Consider the following 4704-nt stretch of genomic DNA (forward strand, 5'->3'; position numbering starts at 1 on the left):
GAGCCAAAACCCTAATTCCACCATCGTAACTTTCTGTATCCATGAGATCCCATCTTGGGGCCTTTTCCGGAGCTCCGCCGGAGGGGGTATCGATCACGGAGGGCTTCTACATCAACACCATAGCCTCTCCGATGAAGTGTGAGTAGTTTACTTCAGACCTACGGGTCCATAGTTATTAGCTAGATGGCTTCTTCTCTCTTTTTGGATCTCAATACAAAGTTCTCCCCCTCTCTTGTGGAGATCTATTCGATGTAATCTTCTTTTGCGGTGTGTTTGTTTAGACTGATGAATTGTGGGTTTATCATCAAGTTTATCTATGAACAATATTTGAATCTTCTCTGAATTCTTTTATGTATGATTGGTTATCTTTGCAAGTCTCTTCGAATTATCAGTTTGGTTTGGCCTACTAGATTGATCTTTCTTGCAATGGGAGAAGTGCTTAGCTTTGGGTTCAATCTTGCGGTGTCCTTTCCCGGTGACAGTAGGGGCAGCAAGGCACGTATTGTATTGTTACCATCGAGGATAACAAGATGGGGTTTATATCATATTGCATGAGTTTATCCCTCTACATCATGTCATCTTGCTTAAAGCGTTACTCTGTTCTCTTGAACTTAATACTCTAGATGCATGCTGGATAGCGGTCGATGTGTGGAGTAATAGTATTAGATGCAGGCAGGAGCTGGTCTACTTGTCTCGGACGTGATGCCTATATACATGATCATACCTAGATATTCTCATAATTATGCTCAATTCTATCAATTGCTCAAAAGTAATTTGTTCACCCACCGTAATACTTATGCTCTCGAGAGAAGCCTCTAGTGAAACCTATGGCCCCCGGGTCTATTTTCCATAATATTAATCTTCCAATACTTAGTTATTTCCTTTGCCATTTATTTTACTTGCATCTTTATCATAAAAATACAAAAAATATTATCTTATCATATCTATCAGATCTCACTCTCGTAGCTGACCGTGAAGGGATTGACAACCCCTTTATCGCGTTGGTTGCGAGGAGTTTATTTGTTTGTGTAGGTGCGAGGGACTCGCGCGTGGCCTCCTACTGGATTGATACCTTGGTTCTCAAAACCTGAGGGAAATACTTACGCTGCTCTGCTGCATCACCCTTTCCTCTTCAAGGGAAAACCAACGCAGTGCTCAAGAGGTAGCAAGAAGGATTTATGGCGCTGTTGTCGGGGAGTCTACGCAAAAGTCAACATACCAAGTACCCATGACAAACCCTTATCTCCCGCATTACATTATTTGCCATTTGCCTCTCATTTTCCTCTCCCCCCACTTCACCTTGCCGTTTTATTCGCCCTCTCTCTCTCCGTTCTTCCTCTCTTTCTCTATTCGCCTCTTTTTGTCCGTTTCTTGTTTGCTTGTGTGTCGGATTGCTTGCTTGTCATGATGGCTCTATCTAGATCTGGTGATCTCCACCTTAAAAGGTTAGAAGAGATCGAAAGCAACGTCAGGAGTTTTATGGTCTTACAATTTGAGCATAATAATTTCTTTAGAAATGAGATTAAAGAACAAAAAAGCTTTATGGGTTATATGAATAGAGAGCTCGATGATATGTCTAAAGAATTTGATGGTTTGAAATCTCAGATTGCTCATCTTGAGAAGTTAATAGCTGAAGTTTCGGATAAGCAAGCCGCCTTAGTTAATAAGATGGCCGCTAAGCCGGAATTTTTTTTGGAAGACAAAGATGAAGATCTAAAAGTTATTGATGTGTCCCCTATTAAATCTTTGTTTTGTAATATGAATCTTGATAATGATGGGACTGGATATGATCCACCTTTACCTAGAAGGCGTTCCAAAAATTCGGAGTCTTTAGATCTTGATGCTAAAATTGTTAAAAGTGGGATTGAAGAAGTCAAAACTTTAAATATTAATGAACCCACTATTTTGGATTTCAAGGAATTTAATTATGATGATTGCTCTTTGATAGATTGTATTTCCTTGTTGCAATCCATGCTAAATTCTCCTCATGCTTATAGTCAAAATAAAGCCTTTACCAAACATATCGTTGATGCTTTGATGCAATCTTATGAAGAAAAACTTGGGTTCAAAGTTTCTATCCCTAGAAAACTTTATGATGAGTGGGAACCTACTATTAAAATTAAGATTAAAGATCATGAATGCTATGCTTTGTGTGATTTGGGTGCTAGTGTTTCCATGATTCCAAAGACTTTGTGTGATTTGCTACGTTTCCATGATTTTGATGATTGCTCTTTAAACTTGCACCTTGCGGATTCCACTATTAAGAAACCTATGGGAAGAATTAATGATGTTCTTATTGTTGCAAATAGGAATTATGTGCACGTGGATTTTATTGTTCTTGACATAGATTGCAATCCTTCATGTCCTATTATTCTTGGTAGACCTTTCCTTAGAACGATTGGTGCAATTATTGATACACTACTAGGAAAAACCTTATACACAGAATCTTACCAGCAGCGCGTGTTCAAATGAGGCGCTACTGCTACTTAGCAGTAGCGCGTGGTCAGAAAGGGCGCTACTGCTCTCCACTTAGCAGTAGCGCGGCAGGAATAAAACACGCTACTACTATAATTCCCACACCGTTGCCGACATACTAGGTATAGTAGTAGCGCCCTTCGACAAACCGCGCTACTGCTATCAAATTAGTAGTAGTGCGCTTTTAGGTTAGGGCGCTACTGCTAAGTTTGAACTTGTCCACAGGACGGGCCCAGCTTAGTAGTAGCGAGTTTGTGAGGAGCGCGCTACTGCTGCGGATTAGCAGCAGCGCGTTTTCTTTTCCCACGCTACTGCTAAAGCTATTTTGACACAACCCCCATGCAGGCTTCCCTCCTCTGCTTCCTCCCCCAATTCCCCACTCTCTCTTCTCCCCTCGTCGCCTCCGCCGTAGCCCCTGCCCTCGCCCTCGCCGGAGCCCCTGCCCTCGCTCTTTGTCGGAGTCTGCCCTCGATGTCGCTGTGCGCCTGTGCTCCTCCCCCTCGACCTCGACCTTGCCGGAGCCCCTGCCCTCGCTCTCCGCCGCCGTCTCCCTTGACCCCGCCTCGCCGCCGTCTCCCCTGACCCCGCCTTGCCGCCGTCTTCCCCGACTCCTCCTCGCCGCGCCTCGGTGCCGCCATCTCCCCGACCCCATCTCTCTCTCCGCCCTCGGTAAGCACTCTCCCCTCCCCTCTTCTCTGCTCTCTGCTCTGCTCTCTCTCTCTCTGTTAGTATGAACCCTAGCTATTTAGTGCTAGTTAGTATGAACCCTAGGTTATTTTTAGTGCTAGTTAGTTAATTACAATTAGTATGAACCCTAGTTAAAAAACCTAGGATAGATTATTGGCTATTTTTTAGTGGTACTTAGTATGAACCCTAGGTTTCAAACTATTGCTATTTGTTAATTAAAGCAATTGTTGCTATTTATTATTTTTTAGTTAAAGCAATTGTTGCAATTTAAAAAAACCTCTTACATTTTTCTTCAAGTTCTATATTTTTCTTCCTGCTATATGCAAATTTGAAGTGGACATGTGATATGTGGACATGTGATTTGGACATGTCACATTTGGAATTTGGACATGTCATATTTGTACATGTGATGTTTTGGACATGTTATATTCGGAAAATGATGATTATGTGCAGGGTAAATGATCCGAGCGGTTCTCGGGCGCCAGCCATAAATGGTTCAAAAGCAGACATGAAGCAGAAGCTAGTTACTTGAGGTTCACGCTAACGCGAGAGAGGACTCATAACCGCCGCCTCATGTACTGCATAGTTTCGTTCTCACTCATAGTGATAGCTCTTTTTGTCTATATCATTGTTTAGATGGATGACGATGTAGTTGCAAGTATTTGAGGCATCTCATAACTTGTATCGCTATTTCGAGAGAGACGTCATTTTGTGTTGGATGATGATTATGGTGATGACATGATCGATTTGATGAGGCTATTTGTATGTGTATGATATGATCGGATTTGTATGTGTATGATATGCTAGAGACTATTGTATAAAACACTAAACAAAATTCAGCAGCACAAAATATGGAGCAGAAAAAAAATTCAGAAACTAATAACAGTAGCGCGGGGTATTGCTTTAGTAGCAGCGAGGTATTAGCAGTAGCGCTTTCTATACTAGGGCTCTATAGATATTAGTAGCAGCGCGTTTTTACGACGACCGCTGCTACTATCCCTAGATAGCAGTAACATGGGTCAGCACGCGCTACTGCTAAGCGTTAGCTGTAGCGCCATATCAGTAGCGCAGCTTCCCGCGCTACTGATAAGCATTTTACCCGCGCTACTGCTAGGCTTTTCCCAAGTAGTGATATGAAGGACGGGAATATTAGATTCCAATTTCCGTTAAGGAAAGGCATGGAACACTTCCCTAGAAAGAATATTAAATTACATTATAAATCTATTATGAGAGCCACTTATGGATTGCCTTCCAAAGATGGCAATACCTAGATCTATCTTCGCTTTTATGCCTAGCTAAGGGCGTTAAACGATAGCGCTTGTTGGGAGGCAACCCAATTTTATTTTTATTCCTTGCTTTTTGCTCCTGTTTAGTAATAAATAATTTATCTAGCCTGTGTTTTGGTTGTGTTTTTTGTGTTTAGTTAGTGTTTGTGCCAAGTAGAACCGTTGGGAAGACTTGGGGAAAGTCTTTTTGATCTTGCTGTAAAAAACAGAAACTTTAGCGCTCGCGAGAATTGCTGCCATTTTTTACTGGAGAGTG

Source organism: Triticum urartu, chromosome 3A (assembly GCF_056163025.1).
Source record: "Triticum urartu cultivar PI428250 chromosome 3A, HENAU_Tu73, whole genome shotgun sequence".
Classification (NCBI taxonomy): domain Eukaryota; kingdom Viridiplantae; phylum Streptophyta; class Magnoliopsida; order Poales; family Poaceae; genus Triticum; species Triticum urartu.